At 35.7% G+C, this 16,812-nt stretch overlaps 1 pseudogene; it reads right to left on the bottom strand.

Annotated features, from left to right (window-relative positions):
• Nucleotides 1-238: 238 nt before the first annotated feature.
• On the bottom strand, nucleotides 239-2,062 carry LOC145114447 (cytochrome P450 94A1 pseudogene; annotated as a pseudogene).
• Between the last annotated feature and the right edge of the window lie 14,750 nt (nucleotides 2,063-16,812).

The following is a 16,812-nucleotide window of genomic DNA, read 5'->3' as shown; positions in this document are numbered from 1 at the left end:
GTTCGCCTGCAGTGACTCCAGGACATGAAGCAAAGCCTCATGTTTGCAGCGGGGGATTAGTCGGTGCGCGAAAGCTGGTCTGGAAACCCTCGTTAGGGAAGTTACCTTTCCAAAAAATAGCTTTGGTCATGTTCATATGGATACTTGGATAGGTGTTAGCATTCTATAACAAAATTATCCTTTATCACAATATGTAACTATATAATTTTTACGATTTAAATAGACATGAAGGAGTCTGTTATCGAAACTCAAAAGTTTATTACATAGAAATCCATTTCCTTATACAAATACAAACTAAACATAAATTGAACTATAGCTACATATTTTAATAAACTCTAGTTTATTACGAAATAGATAAAAGTAATGAACTTGCACTGCATATATATATATATATATATATATATATATATATATATATATATATATATATATATATATATATATATATATATATATATATATATATATAGCTCATCAAACCCTTTTCATAATTACTTCATTTAATCATCATTTTCGTTCCTTAATCTTCACCGGAAACCCACCTTTCATTTTAGAGGTCAAAGCCGCCACAAAAACAGGCTCAACACCATCATCCACCGCAGGAACCACCTTAAACTGCCGTAAAACCCCCGCCACCACTCTCTTCATCTGCAAAAACGCCATATCCTTCCCCAGACAAATCCTCGGACCCGCCTGAAAAACTGGATATATATACGAATCCTTCGCCCTAAACTTCATCTTCTCCGTTGTATCATCCTTCTCCAACCATCTCTCCGGTCGGAATTCCATCCAATTTTCCCCCCAAATGCTTTCCATTCTTCCCATTGCATACGGATGATAACTCACCATCATACCTTTCTTCACGACGGTCCCGTCCGGTAAAACGTCGTCGGCGCTCGCCTGCTTCGTGTCCACCGGAACTGGAGGGTAGAGCCTCATGCTTTCGCAGAGACTAGCATGAGTATAAACCATATCCTTCACTTCATCGTAAATGGAGGAATCTGATTTCTCTTTGTGTTTGACTTCGTTCACAACTTCACTTTCGATCGCTGGATTCTTGTAAAGTAACCAGAAGAACCACGTCAAAGCCGCCGAGGTTGTGTCTCTTCCGGCGAGTATGAAGCTGATTACAATATCCGTCAGACGTTTTTCATCCAAATGACCGGAGTTCAGAAACCGTGATAACAAATCAACGGATTCGGTCGTGAGTGCTTGTTTCTTTTCGTTCAATATGTTCGTGGTGAACTGACGGATCTCGGCAACTGCTTCTTTAAGTCGTTTCTCGGATCCGATGTTAAAAAACCTTTTGAACTTCCAGAACAATGGCGTAATCATACGGAATCTCTCACTGCTAATACGAACAGCGTCTTCGAAAGCAACTGCAAATTTAGCTTTTGGCAGCGACGGAGTTAAGTAAGCAGGATCATACCCAAAAGCGATTCTGCAAATATTATCAAGTGCAAATCTTTGAAGAATGTCTTGGAGATCAAGAACCGTATCATTAGCAGCAGCAGTGGTTAATATTGGGATTAAACGTTTGTTGAGTTCATCATCGACAACATTTTCGACGAAATGGCGAAGAGACTTTGTGTTAAATTCATGGCTGGAAAGTTGTCTCTGGAACTTCCATTCGTCCGCATCGACGTTAAAGATTCCATCTCCAAGCAGATCGAAGAGGGTTGACCGGAAAATATCGCCTTTTTGGTATGTTGAGAATTTAGTCTTGAGGATATGCTGAACGTTTGCGGGGTTTCCGGTGAGCACACGGTTTTGAACGAAAGGACGGCGGAGCAAGAAGGTGAAGTTGGGGGAGTTGTGGATAGCTTCGGAGGTCCACTGTGTAAGACCCTGGTCATAGGTGTAGAATGAGACGTAATTGCCGATGAAAGGGTATGATTTGGGTGGTGATTTTTCATCGGCATTGGTATGAAATAGTTTGAAGAAGATGAATAGTAAAGGAGGAAGAAGAAAGCAAAAGAGAAGTGAAGCTTCTAACATTGTTGTTCACTTTGACGTTTGACCACAGTTTGAGGATCGAGTGACTAATTGTTAAGGTGTGATATCTATTTATAGTAATTTATTAATGGCAAAAGCTATTATAAAAAAAGTATTATAATGTTTATATGAATAATAAAAGGGATAATGACTTATAGGGTAAGATACTTTTTGAAATGTACACATTTAGTCTTTATTCTTTTTTTTTGTAAAATAAACCCTTATACTTTATTTTTTGTAACAATGCAATCCTTGTGACCGGCTATACCCGGTATACCGGTCATATACGAATTTTCTTTTAGGGAAAATAACTTGATAGGGTAAGATACTTTTTGAATTGTACACATTTAGTCCTTATTCTTTTTTTTTTGTAAAATAAACCCTTATACTTTATTAATATGTACACATTAGGTTCTTTTCACCGGATTTTATAGGTTTTGCTGATGTGGAAGCACAAGTGACACTAAATAGCAATTAATTAGCTTAGTCACCGGAGGTGGGTGATCCTCCAGCAACAAGAAAAGGGCGGCGACCCTTCTTTTTCTCGTCTCTCTTCCTTTCGGTCGAATAGCAACAGCCAAACACCCTTTACCTGTTGTGTTTCTCTGATCTGTCTCTCTTTGCCTCCATCTTTGAGATATGTTGCCAGAAAAAGAAGAAAGAATCGACGAGGGGGCTACCAGAGCAGCTCCTCGCCGCCAACTACCGTCTCTACTTCCTCCTGCCTCCCCCTTCGACCTTGTTGTTTTTGCCATCATTCCTCCTTGCTACCAGTGATGTGTAGGAACACACAAAGGAGTCGCCGGAGATCTGGGTTCTCCCTCTTTTTCATGATAATAAAAGTTGGAAAAATCTCGTTGTGGATATGTGGATGCCACCTGGGTATTTCATTTCAACAAAATAAAAGAAAGGGAAAATGACTTGATAGGGTAAGATACTTTTTGAAATGTACACATTTAGTCCTTATTCTTTTTTTTTTGTAAAATAAACCCTTCCACGTCAGCAAAACCTGTAGAATTCGGTGAAAAGGACCTAATGTGTACATATTAATAAAGTATAAGGGTTTATTTTACAAAAAAAAAAGAATAAGAACTAAATATGTACATTTCAAAAAGTATCTTACCCTATCAAGTCATTATCCCATAATAAAAATAACTTAATTAGGGCATTTTTATTTCTTTTGAACTTTAAAGCTTAACGGATTATCACATCACTACAACATTAGAATATGAACATTTTATTTTTATTCAACTTTACTTTTTAAGATTACATTCCATTAAACAATACACATTTTAATGAAATTCCACATCATCATATTTATATTTTTAAACATAGTTATAAATTTAAAAATAAAAGATATAATAAGTAAAAAAGAATACAATACTTAAAAATACATTAATTAAAAGTTACGAAAACTAAAAAATTTAATACCTAAAAATACATTAGTTAAAAAATAAGACCAAAAAAATATACATTAAATAATATAATACCTAAAAATATGGTTAGTTTTATTTATGGTTTAATTAAAAAAATAAAGAAAAAATAAAATAATATATATATATATATATATATATATATATATATATATATATATATATATATATATAGTTTGAAATTTAATTGAAAAAGAAAAAACTAATTTCATTCAACCACTCAATTATCATATAACTCTTCCATTCAATCATCATCTATCACTCACATTCCATTCAATCTATATTCAATCCTAATTATTATCTTCTTTAAAATTGTATACTTTTTACATAAAAATAAGCACGAAACATTTTTAAAAAAATTAAAAAAAAAGTTAAATATAAATGTCAAAATATTTGAGAACTTTGAATTTATAAAAAAATAAGAAAAATAATAAATTATTATAATGAAAATGTTTTTTATCTCTAAAATTTAAACAAATAATTTAAAAAATGAAAAAAAAACTAATGAGCCTTAATTTTGAGAATTTTGAAATTAAAATGTAACTTTATTAATGAAATTAATATTCATTTATTACTACATTTATTGCAATTATTACATTAAAATTATTATATGAAATTTAGTAAAATAGAAAAAACTAATAAAAAGACATGGAAAAAAATTTAATTTAAAATAACCACAAAATGACATTTGGCAAATTGAATGAGAATGTGACAAGGGACAAATTAATATACATTTATTACTATGTAAAAAAACACGAACTGAAATTAATATCCATTTATTACTACGTAAAAAACCACGAACGAAAAAAAACACGTACATAAAAATAAGGACGAAATATTAAAAAAAATTACGTCGAAATGTAGACGATGTCGAATCTATACTGATACGTAAAAAAATTACATTGGCACGCAGACAAACTCGAATATAATACATTTTTTTAAGCTAACGAACGAAAGTTATTATATGTGACCCGAATGATACGTAGTAATGTACATAAAATTAAGCACAAAAATGTACAAAGAAATACGTCGAAACGTAGACAAACTCGAATATAATACATTTTTTAAAAGTAACAAACAAAAGTTATTATATGTGACTCGTCTCATACGTAGGAAACGTATATAAAGTTAAACGCAAAAACGAAAAAAAATAAAAAAAATAAAAATAAAAATAAAAATAAAAAAAACTACGTCGATATGTAGACAAACTCAAATTTAAACCGACAAGTTTATAAATAAAAAACATGTATTTTTAAAAAAAAAATAACAAAAGAAAGTTCTAAATTAAATTCGAAACGTTGACCACCTTAAATTATATCTACAAATATATAAAAATAAACATATAAAATTGAAACACTCATAAAATATGGTCCCAAAGATTTCATTTTTAAATTATAAATAAATCATAGTTATTAAAATCATCTCATCAAAACATAAGTCATAGTTATCTCAAAACATTATAGACAGTATATCCATATCAAAACATATGTCAAATATATCAGAGTAACCATCCCATGCTAAAACATCATGGTGTGTGCAATGCAGTCATCCCGAGCTTTTCCTTTTGCTACCGGAAGTACCTTAAACCAAAACTGAAAACTGTAAGCACGAAGTTTAGTGAGTTTCCCCAAGCTACCACATACCATACACATAATCATATAATCATATATAAACATATCGTGGGCCCCGCCCCTTCATCGGGCCCCGCCCGACATCAGACCATGTCCGGCATCGGGCCCCGCCTGGCATCGAACAATGTCCGGAATCAGGCCCCGCACGGCATCGAGCTGAGCTTGGCATACATATGAATAATACACACATAATAAACATATAATATAAACATATAAGTATTGATCGGGAAACGCCCGACATCGGACCGAAATCTGGAAAGCTTATAAACATTCATCAGGCACCACCCGACATCGAACCTTAGTCTGGAAAACATATAAACACAGACACATGCAAGAATCACAAAGACATCAAGCATACAAACATTCCTCGGGCATCGCCCAACATCAGACCGAAATCCGGAAGGCATGTAAACAATCATCGAGCACCGCCCAGCATCGAACCGAACCTTACTCCGGTAACATACAATCATACATACGGGCCGACATTGGTGCCTTCGACCCGTTCCTACATGAGGAAAACTCACCTCAAATGTCGGGTGCTAGCTGAAACATCTCTGTTCCGGAATCAACTCTACTCAAAACCCTAAACAGAACAACCTATTAGATAGCAATTCATACTCATAACCCCCTTAGGGTCAACTATGGTCATAGTCAAAGTCAAAGTCAAAGAAAACTCTCCGAGTTGACTCAACTCATCGAGTTACCTCTTCAACTCGCCGAGTTTCTGAGAACCACATAATTGTGATTTCACGATCCAACTCATCGAGTTCTTCCATGAACTCGTCGAGTTCTTCCCTATAAACAGAATCGGGGCACTTCAATTCAACTCGTCGAGTTCCTCTATGAACTCGTCGAGTTCTTCAGTCTGCTAACCCTTCTTAATCCATTAAGCCATTATTCTTCAAATCCAAGTCCCATATTCCAGATCTGGGCTGAAAATACATCTAGGAGGGTAAAGTTTCCAACTTTACCCATTAAAACACACTCTAGAAGAAATAAGCTCTAACCCTAACCTAAAAAGGCCAAGGTCTTTATCCAAAAGCCTATTAAAACTACAAGATAGACCATGAGGTCATAGATAAGGACTCTAGGGACTAAATGATCACGTAAAGTCTTAAACTTTATCCTCATGCATTACCATTAGAGCTTTAAAAGACCAAAATGATGGTCTAAAGGTTGCATGGGACTTCCATGGTCATAAAGTTGGCACCTTTATGTCGTAAAAACCCCTCAAGGCCTTAGATCTGAAGTGTTCCTCACTTGGGACGTACAAATCCCAAGAATCATATCATTTGGACCAAAACCAAGCAACATAACCCTAAAAGAAGATCTAAACAACTACAAGGCAAGGTTCAAGCTTTATACCAGCAAAATGTCGTGGATGAGGCAAGGATTCTGGATCTACAACTCCTTATTGTGTTCTCAAGCTTTTTCCTTCTTCCAATGGCTTCAAGCACACACTAAAACACTTAAAATGGCTCACAAACACTCACAATAGCATTAGGGTTTCGAGATCTAGGGTTAGGACAATGAAGGCTAGAAATGAGGCCAACACCTTGGGGTTAAGGTGTTTAAATAGGGTGCAAAACCCCGGAAATTAGGGTTTCATATCTTCCAGCCTACTCGTTGAGTTGAGGCCTCCCAACTCATCGAGTAGGTCACTTAAATTACGCGGCCCTTACGATCTCTACTCGACGAGTTTGGGGCTCCCAACTCGCAGAGTTGCTCTATAAAAGAGAGTAAATTATAAGTTAATTACATACCACGAACCAGGCATTACAAAAATAGTTATTTTAGGTTAATGAATGAATGTTAATAATAAAAATCAAATTATATATAATACGGGGTTAAACACGAAAATTTAGAAAATAGAGGGGTGAAAGTTACATTTTTTAAAGTTCAAAGTGAAGGGTTCAAAGTATATTATAAAAAGTAAAGGGATAGAAAAGTCACAAACTCATAAACATAAAATATAAAAAAAAATTACATAAATGGTCCATGTGGTTTACCCATAGTCACAAACTCAGTCGCTACTAGTTAAAAAGACCAAAATACTCTTACACTAACGGATGAATAGTAGCATCGTCAGCAAAAAGGGTCATTCATGTATGTTTTGAAAACCATAGGGACCAAATTTATCAAAAAAATTAGCACAGACTAAGTTTGTGATCTTTGGTAAACCATATGGATATTTTTTTGTAGTTTTGTCTTTTTATAATAACAACTTATATATATATATATATATATATATATATATATATATATATATATATATATATATATAACACCCTGTATCGGGTTGTTTCATAATTCGGGGGCGTTAAGATCAAGTATCACAAGGCTTCAGGCTTTGGTAACGAGAGGTTTAGACCCATTTGGATGTGGGTAATGTATATTGTGTGATCCAAGAGTTCGATTTGTGTGTTGGAGTTAAATGGTGAAATGGGAAGTAGTGTTTCAGACTTCTTTTATGAATTATGGATTTTAGTTCGATGTGTTTGGGTTAAGTTGGAAACTTAACCCTAATCATCATTTTATGTGAAACCCTAATTTCACTTGGGCCTTGTGTTGGGCCTTTCTATTGGGCCTTGATGATTGGGTTATTAAAGGGCCATCCAAGATCAAGCAAATGGACTAGAATAATTAATGGGCTTTGAGGTAAGACCCGTATGGGAGTTGGGCCCAATTTGGAAAATTGGGCCATAGATGGGCCGTAGTTTGGGCCTTAATGGTCATATGATTTTGGGCCTTAGAATAAGATCATGAGGCGTGGGCCCAATTCGGAAAATTGGGCCATGTGTCGGGCTTTGATTCCTAGTTGACCTTGCGCCTAAGGATTGGGCCTTGGGCTTGAATAAGCCAAGCTTGGGGTAATGTAGTAATTATCCAAAGTATGTACTTATGGTTATGTAGGGGAACCCAATTATTAATTGGGTGTTATTTGGTGTTGACAGTTCGGGAATCTGTCATCCAGCAGCTGGGGTTGAGTCTGCGGGACTTCAGCAGTGTGGGATTGAGTCTGCGGGACTTTAGCAATGCCAGGTGAGTCTTCTCACCATACCAATGGGTCTAAGGCACCAACGCCGGCCCATTTTATGTTGTGTGGTATGCTAGCTGTAGTAGAGTTATGTGGTATGATAATTAGCTTTATGCTAAGTGGTATGCTAGTGTTTATATGATATGTGTTATGCTAGTTGTCTTTGTGATACTTGCATGGAAGACCCCGGGGGAGCCCGTGGCATTGGATGTAAGACTATGTGGGGTAGCCCATGGCAGTCCTAGGTAAAGACCATGTGGGGTAGCCCATGACAGTCCTAGGTAAAGTCCATGTGGGGTAGCCCATGGAATTGGATGTAAGACCATGTGGGGTAGCCCATGGCAGTCCTAGGTAAAGACCATGTGGGGTAGCCCATGGCACTCTTACAGGCTTATGTATGCATGGCTTATATGGTATATGTAGCTTTATATCTACTATGATATGTGTTATGTGGATTGTGTGTGGCGTATGCTCTGGGGAACTCACTAAGCTTCGTGCTTACGGTTTTTAGTTTTGGTTTCAGGTACTTCGCTTTCAAAGGAAAGGAGCCGGCTCGATCACAGCGCATCACACCATGTTTTCCGCACATGAGATCTTTGGGATTACACCCTGATATTATTTCATGATAACATGTTTCGATTACTGACACTTTGGTTTTGACATGAGATGTTATTACAGATGTTTTTATACTTATGGTTTATAGTAACTTATTTAAAAATGAAATTTTTGGCCTTGAATTTTGGGTCGTTACACTCCACCTCTCCAACACCCCTTCCATGAAACCCTAACCCTAGATGAGCCTTGTGACCTAAAAGAAGGTGTTTTTGAGTTCTTTGGAGTATGCATGGTGCACCTTGGAGAAGACTTCTTGGAGGAGTGTTGGTTGCATTGGAGCTTGTAGATATGGACTTTTTTCACCTTGATCTATCTTCTAGAGGTATAAAGTTTGAATCTTGATGATGCATTTGTTAGATCTAGCTAGTTTTGGATGTTATGAGTTTTTTGTCATTTTAGTGCATAAAGTTTAGATCTTGAAAGTTTGTGACCTTGTGATGGATAAAGTTGGAAGCTTTATCCATCTAAACATCATTGTGATTCAGATCTGAAGGTTGGAGACTTGGACTTAATGAATTAAGTTGAAAAAGATGCACTTTTGGTCCCTTTGATGCTCAAAGGCTAGATCTTGGTGGTTTGGACCATTCTAATGGATAAATTTGGGAACTTTATCCATTATGGAGCTTTTAGGATCCATAAAAATGTGATCTTGATCCTTCTATACCTTCCATGAAAGTGTCATGATGTCTTAATGGATTAATAAGTTAAGGTTTTGGGTTTTGGACCTTTTCTAGACATGGAAAGTCATAAAGGTGGAAACTTTATGACTTAGAATGATGTTGTGGGACTAGATCTAGGTATTAGACGAAAGAAATTAAGAGATTAAGCACTTAATGGAAAAGTGCCTTTTGGTCGAGTACGTCGGGCGTACATTCGGGTATGTTGCGCGTACTCGTATGGGGTCCCGATTCTGGATGGTGAGTACGCCATGCGTACGAGCTGAGTATGTTGGGCGTACTCAGCCTGAAGTCTACTTGTTGACTTTGACTTCCGTTGACCGTTGACTTTTGACCAAGTTTGACCTTGGGTCAAACTTGAGGGTTTTGGGCTATTAATTAAGATTGTATCTGGTTCTGGTATTAGTGGATTTACAGGTGCAAGCAGTGTAGAGAAGGGATCGTGTCGTAGTGTTTCAGGGTTCTTCGATTCAGGTGAGTCTTCTCTAGGTGCTCGTGGTTCGAAGGCACCAATGTCGGCTCACTAAATTATGTATATAGGATGCTAGCTATCTTTGTGACTCTCGCATGTTTGTATGTGTATGTGTGGTAGAATGACAATATTTGTGATGAGCAGCTGGGTCTAGCTGTGATTATTATGTTATGATTTTTATATGTGATTGAGACTGCTGATACTCTCCAGGGTTGTTGATAACCCATCGGGCGTGCTGTTAGCCACTAGGACTGCTGATAGTCTCCAGGGTTGCTGATAATCCATATATGTCTATTTGTGTTGTGCTGTATGTGGTATTTTGAGGAACTCTCTAAGCTTTGTGCTTACGATTTGTGGTTTACATGTTTAGGGTTTTCTTATATTAAAGGAGGGTCACGGCTCGATTGCATCGCATCAATGGGGGACTTGTGTATTTGATAACTTTTAATGTTACCCTGATAAATATTTTAAGATATTTCAGTTGTGATTTAAATAAATACTTAAAGTTTTAATCAAAAATTTTGGGTTGTATTTTGCGTTATCGGATGCTTACGAATACCATTTCTCACTACGTAAAGATAAAATACTTCTTGTGACACATAGAAAAGTCATGTTCTTACATGTATTATTTGTTATTAGCAATGTTGTAAAAATCGTTCGGCGGTAGCTCCGCGGTCAACTGGCGATAAACGATTAATCAGACTAGGCGATAATTAATCGGGGACCCTTGATTATTTATAAAATTATTTAAAAAATTAATATTCCCTAAAAAACTAAGTATTCGAAAATTTAAAATTTTAAAAATTTGAAAATTTGAAAATTTTATTATAATATTTTAAAAGTTGAAAGCTTAAAAATTTTAAAATTTAAAATTTTGGTGTAATATTTGAAAATTAAATTTTTTTGAATTTTTTAAAAAATTCCCGCCATGACCGCCGAGGACCGCCAAGGACCGCTAAGCCCGACTTTGACCGATTTTGACCAATTTCCGCCAAACACCCTAATCGTAATCGTTTTAAGGCCGCCAAACGATTAATCAGCCGCCAATGCCGATTTCTGCAACACTAGTTAGTAGTAATTCCTGGCCAGCAGCAAAACAATATTAGTAATTCCTTTTATATGTTTTTAATTTAGTGCTTTCATCCACATCTTCACATAATTCCAAGTTTTGGTGTCTTTAATTTGTTCTTAGATATAACCAGTCGAGTCGATTATTATATAAATGTAGAAAAATAGTTGCAGGAAAAAAAAAAACTCTAAACTTGCAGTCATTAAACCTATAAATAGTAGAAATTAGAATTCATTATGATTCTTGAATTGCGTTTCTATTTTCTAATCTTTGCGATATACTTAACCAAACAATTGTTTATTCTCCTTGTACCTTTTTACTAAGTTTAACAATCACATATAAATGAAAATCTTAGTTTTCTTTTCCTTTTAATCGGTCACAGTATAACACCAAGAATAAGTCCTTTTCAATTTTCATAGAAAGCATTGTTTTTTTTATTTGTTTTTCTAATGGGAGAAACAATTCACACAAAATCAAAGACAAACAATTAAAGTATGTGTTTTTCCCCATTTGTATGTAAATGATGGTATTTGCTTCAAAATTATTTTTTGAAAATCAATTTTTCTAATGCGTTTACTCTTGAATTTTTGTAGTTGTTAATAATGGTGAGGAGTCATTCTGCCAGAATTGAATCCAGTTCTGTCGGAATGCAATCACGAATTTCAATTCTGTCGGAATGGAATCATGATATTTCATCACTAATTTGTGCATTTTCTACAATTATTGGTTATGGATTTTGGTGCAATTCACAGGTCTTTAAATTTGTACAAAAGACTTGTAGTTTTTTATTTTTCATTTGCTAATGTATTATAGGGTTCTAAACTACAATTGGATTTGGTTTCACAGATGTTTGAAGAACGGACCGCAAAATTGAAAGTGATTCTTAGCAACAATATTCTTTTAGAATGTATTAGTGTATTTTGTTAGATTTTGATGTTTTTTTTCAATTTTTAACCGTTCTTAGTTTTATTCTTTAACAATAAATGTAATTCTTAGCAATTGTTACACATATTCTTTAAGAATTAGTGTAATTTTTGCTTTTATTCTTCAACTGATGGTTCAAGAATTTGTTATTCTTGAAGAAGTTCATTTCGTCAAAATATGTATTCTGTCAGAATATTTATTCTTTTATGGTTCAAGAATGTTTCAAGATAGTAATAAACATATTCTATTAGAATGGACCGAAATAAAAGAATTATTATCTATTAAAATCATATTTTTAAAATTAAGAGAATTAATTACCCCTAAAAATCTGAAGTTTCCTTTTTAAATATAGTTTAATTGGCTAAAATACCCTTATACTAAAATTTATGTGATTATATAGTACATGATATATCATAGTAATATCATAGACCCTCAACTCATGACCATTCATTCTATTCATCTATTGGTCAGAATTAAGAATTATCCTTACGACCACACAATAGATATCATCCACATTATAATCTAACCATCTCTCTCTCTCTCTCTCTCTCTATATATATATATATATATATATATATATATATATTCAAATATTTCAATAAATAATTTATTTATTTATATATTAAGTCGTGTCACTTTATATACACAGGAATTTGAATTTATGTGTGGGGGTGGGGGTGGAAGAATAGTAGTGCCCAATTAATACGTATATCTAAAACTTTAATGCATGTCATATTGAATTTTTAATGTCTTTGAAAAACAAAAGTATTTGGTAAAATTGTCCCTATTGGTTTTATTTTTTGAGGAAAAATATTTAAACCTTGAAAAAATTGGATAACTGTCATTTTTAGCAATTTTACTTGTAATTTAGTTTCTATCCAAACTAAAAAGACCTTTTTACTTTTTATATATATTTTTTTTATTTTTTATTAATTTTCTTTTAATATTTTATTTCTATTAAATACATAAATAGCCCCCCCCCCTCTCTCTCTCTCTCTCTCTCTCTCTCTCTCTCTCTCTCTCTCTGCAAATCTAGTGTTTCTAAACCCAAATTCGTTGCCAAAAAGTTGGTGCTTGAGTTCTCCGGCAAGCTACACAACGTTATAGCCTAGGGTTTGAGTTCTCCGACAAGCCACAACGATGACTCTTTGTTTCTCGCATTAGGGAGAGAAAAACCACTTGTTCTAAAGAGATGATGAAGTAAAAGTGCTTTAGGTGGATCTAAATAGCAATCTCCCGTGAGATCTTCATTGATAGTAGACAAAAAAGAAACAGATGATGGTTTTGCTTTAACATTTAAATCCAAAAAGGGTGATTTTTTTGGACGTCTAACTTTGGCTCTTACCTCTACGTCGGTGTTTGTGTAACATGATTATTTCAGGAATACTTCAAAGGAGCCATAAAAACTAAAATCCAGAAATCAATTTATGTTTAGAAACTGAGACCTAAATATATCTACTTAAACTAACCGGGATGCAATGGTGAAATGAAAACCCAAATACAATGTAGGTGTAGGGCCAAGATCCTCAACCCTATTCAGGATCCTGGATCTTCAAGATCTTTCAAGATCCCGAACACTTCTCAGAATCTTGACCATTGTTATTATTATTTCCTAACATTTCTAACATATATATTTCTAGTCTTTTTATCACATATACAAAATTAGTCAACATAAGACTCATTCTCACCGAAGATGTACTTCAACCAGACAAAAGATCCGAGAATACCAAGTCAAACCAACATGTTCATTTTTATTCGAGAGGATCCTGGGAATATCAGACTTATTGTTACTTAGACTAGACTATAAATACACTTGTATTTTACACACAACATACACCTGGACTTACTGCAACTATTGTACTCGTACATTCATCATTTTATATGTAACTCGTTTTTCAATTATTACAAAATAACAAGGTAGGTGACTCTTATCACCTCCCAAAGTTTTGTGCCAGAGATCCTAGCAAGGATCAATGGCTTTCCTTGTAAACCACTTGTGTCACCTACACTTGGTTGGCTAAAGTTTCGCATACGAGCTCCGTTTTCGACGTTCTTTATATGCACGCGTAGGTGAGATTATGCTCTACAACTCTCGTTTAGACTTCGTTGGCTAATTTTGACTTTATTTTTATTATATTATTATTATATTATTTTTAGTAGGCCGGGAAAGGAAAACTCCGTTAGAAATTCATAACTTCTTCATCCGACGTCCGTTTTCGTCTGTCTTTTTACCGTTGCACTACTATTGACGAGATCTTCGATTCTCGTTTAGATTGTTTCGGCTAGAAATCACTCGATCTCAAAATCGAACTTCGGGCTGCGTACTGCTAAGCTGAAACTTAGAAAAATCGTAACTTCCTCATACGAAGTCAGATTTAGACGTTCTTTTTATGCACGCTCTCGGTTTAACGTATTCTACAACTTTCGTTTAGATCACTAAGGCTAGATATCGCTCTATCTTAAATTCATATTTTACGTCATTCAGCGTCGTGCCGCTTCTGTCGCGAAACTTCGACATGTCATAACTTCTTCGTTATAACTCGGATTTCGGCGTTCTTTATATGTACGGAATCCTTGTAACATATACTACAACTTAGTTAAGATTAATCCTTCAAAATAACCTTCCATCAAAAAGTCATTTTTGATGCTTATCGTCTCTAAATTGACTAGCCCGGATCTAAGGGCGTTACAATTATCTCCCTCTTAGGATGATTATGTCCCGGAATCATCAACGAAGATAGGACTTGTATAATGGTTCCATACATTATCTTTTCATCCTAGGTAATAGTCATAACTTCTATGTTTCTTTGAATGAGTATCTAACTCTTGCACTTCTTGACTGCAGGCGATGCTCAATCTTGCATCTGATTTTTATACTATGTTGGACTTTCAATCATAACCTTCAAGTTACATAATAAGTCCTTATTGTGGACTCCTTCTTCTTCTTAGGATAAATACTTTGCTTTATCTATTGTAACAGATCGATGGGTCATGTTCTAATGACCTCTCATCATATGAAGCAACGCTTAGACTCAAGTCTCTTAGAGTCAAATTCCATAATGGAATATACTTTCCTTCATATTCTAATGTGATATGATCACATTTTAGCTTGTAGCATTTCTAGCTACTAACTTCTTTAACAACGAGCGCGTTACCAATGACCGCGTTGATTTCAATCTCCTGACTTTAGTCAAATGCTACATCGAACTTGGTCCTCTGAACCATGTAACAAACTCATCGTAGTCGGACTCAATTTGATATGACCACTAGGGTCGGCATAACAACCATCTTACTAGTCATTACCGAAACAAGGGTAATGACATACTTGAATAAAACGGAATCAATTACTAGCTTCTTGGTAACCTTGTGACTTTCCCTGATCCAAGTGTGAGTCCTGTGCTTCCAGTAGTATAGATCTCTACTACTATTCACACCTACTCATACTCGTCCCAAGTATTGTCTCGCAGTTCTCCAAGTCTCCATACAAAAAAATCACACAAGCATTCAATACATCAGATAACAAAACCAGGGTTTATATTAATTCTTGAAACTATTCACATTGATACTTGATAATTTGATCTTTGGATATGAAATCCTTATTCCTGATTCCTCGCGTTATTGTCTGCTTCGTTGAGGATCATGTGGAATGCCCTTGGCTTTGGTGGTGCCTCTATCCTTGTTGCCCCATTTTTCTTTGGGCAGTCTCTAGACATGTGCCCCTTGCTTCCTCATCCGTAGCATACCTTATCATTATATGTATAATTCAAGGAATAGTGGCCGATCCTTCCACATTTGTAACAGGTTACTTCTTCGTTGCATGCTCCAAAGTGCTTCTTCATGCACTTTTCACACCACTTGGCTCGATACCTCTGGTCATCCAGGTTAGACTTTGCGAACTTTCCCTTACTATCAGGTCTCGAGGAGCCTTCAAGCTTCCTCTTCTCGCCAAATTCAGCTTTCTCCAAACCCTTTTCCCTTATCTGAATCTCGACATTCTTAGCAGCCCAGATGGCGGCTTTCAGAGTTGTTTCTTGCTTGACTATCGGGCCAAAGTCCGCTGGTAATCCGCGGGCAAACTTGTTAACCTTGGAGAGTTCAGTTGGAATTAGGTAAGGAACAAGCTTCATCTTTTCCGTGAAACTAGTAGCGTATTCAGTGACACTCATTTTTCCCGTCTTCAAATTTTGAAACTCATTATTGATTTCCAGAAGATCCTGCTCAGAGCAATATTTCATTTTCAGTTGCACCACGAAGTCTTCCCAAGACATCTTGCTAGCTTCTCCCTTGGGCATCGAATCAGCTAGCAACTTCCACCAGCTCAGTACACCAGATTTTAACAGAGGGATCGCGAGCGCAGTCTTCTGTCTATTGCTGCATTCACAACTTTCAAACATTGTCTCCATCTCGGAGATCCAGTCCACAACTTGCACCGGTGTCGGGCTCCCAGAAAGACACGGTGGCTTGGATGCCATAAAATCTTTATATTTGCATCCCCGTCCATCATTTCCTCCATCCTGGTTGTTTCGCCTAACTATCGGTGGGTTGGCTTGACCAACGGTTCCACTATAGTTTCCTCCATCCGACGGCCCTCCATTCACTTCGGGCTCTTCAACTTGTATTGAAAGTTCATCATGATTCTGCTGAAGTAGACGTTTGGTTTCCTCCATTTGACGATCCAACATTGTTTGAATCATCAATTATACTCTAGCCATTGTTATCGGTTCAGGTGCTGCTTCTGTAAAAACTACTTGCTCAATCACAGGTGGTTGATTCCAGTTTTCGTTCACGTTTCCAGCTCCACTCCTGGTTCTTGTCATTTTTGATCTATACACCGAATAAGGTGATTTTAGATCCTCATTCACGGTAGATATTCTAATCATCCTTATCACTCCGAAACGTTTACATGCTAGTTCTAATACCGTCGACGCACGCTTAGAATCCTAAACACATAAGGTTTCC

Source organism: Lactuca virosa, chromosome 5 (assembly GCF_052849685.1).
Source record: "Lactuca virosa cultivar CGN04683 chromosome 5, Lactuca_virosa_CGN04683_v6, whole genome shotgun sequence".
NCBI classification, from domain to species: domain Eukaryota; kingdom Viridiplantae; phylum Streptophyta; class Magnoliopsida; order Asterales; family Asteraceae; genus Lactuca; species Lactuca virosa.
This window is presented reverse-complemented; position numbering and strand designations above follow the sequence as displayed.